The sequence below is a fragment of the Monodelphis domestica genome, chromosome 2 (genome assembly GCF_027887165.1).
Source record: "Monodelphis domestica isolate mMonDom1 chromosome 2, mMonDom1.pri, whole genome shotgun sequence".
NCBI classification, from domain to species: Eukaryota; Metazoa; Chordata; class Mammalia; order Didelphimorphia; family Didelphidae; genus Monodelphis; species Monodelphis domestica.
The window spans coordinates 170021952-170022595 of record NC_077228.1 but is presented as its reverse complement, the minus strand read 5'-3'; the positions used below and the strand labels follow the sequence as shown (position 1 = coordinate 170022595).

At 57.0% G+C, this 644-nt stretch overlaps 2 non-coding genes across 2 annotated transcripts; one reads left to right on the top strand and one right to left on the bottom strand.

Moving 5' to 3' along the window:
- Positions 1–307: 307 nt before the first annotated feature.
- MIR9A-3 (microRNA mir-9a-3) lies at positions 308–369 on the bottom strand. Its single transcript, NR_127452.1, has one exon. It is a non-coding gene; the product is annotated as a microRNA mir-9a-3 (primary transcript).
- On the top strand, positions 312–369 carry MIR9C-1 (microRNA mir-9c-1). The gene has a single exon (NR_162856.1). It is a non-coding gene; the product is annotated as a microRNA mir-9c-1 (primary transcript).
- Positions 370–644: the final 275 nt, after the last annotated feature.

Here is a 644-nt window from a genome sequence, read left to right as displayed (position 1 = left end):
TTTCCCACAAGATGCAGAGATGGCCAAAATTCTGGAAGGCTTTATAGACAAGAATGACAAGGGGAGGTCGACTCCTACCTTGGAGATGAGGGAGTGGGGGGGGGGGGGAACTGGGTGGCTGCCGCCTCAGAAGTCCCACTAGAAGCAAGACGTCTTGTCCTCCTCTTCTTTTCCTTTTTCGTCTCTCGGTTCTTCCTTCGGTGTATCTCCCCTTCATTTCCCCCCTCCCCCCAGCATCAGCCCGGGGGGGCCTAGCTCCGGCCCGCCTTCCCCCGGGCTCGTGCTCCGCAGTGTATGGGGTTATTTTTACTTTCGGTTATCTAGCTTTATGAAGACTCGACACCACTCATACAGCTAGATAACCAAAGATAACAACCAACCCCGCCTCCCGGCTGCAGCCGCTGTCAACGCCACCGCCACTGCCACCTCCAAGCAGACCCCTGGGCTCCACCGCCACCACTACTTCCGGGCATCCTCCCGGTTCTGATGGTTCCCGGCCCTGGGTGGGTAGGTGGGGGGAATAGGAAGAGAGAGGGAGGGGAAAGATAGGGGAACAAGAGATATGACAAAGCCCTACCCAGCTCTGAACCATCTCGCAAGCCCTCAATCCACTCTCCCATTTCCAATCCCAGTTTCCTCCTCTG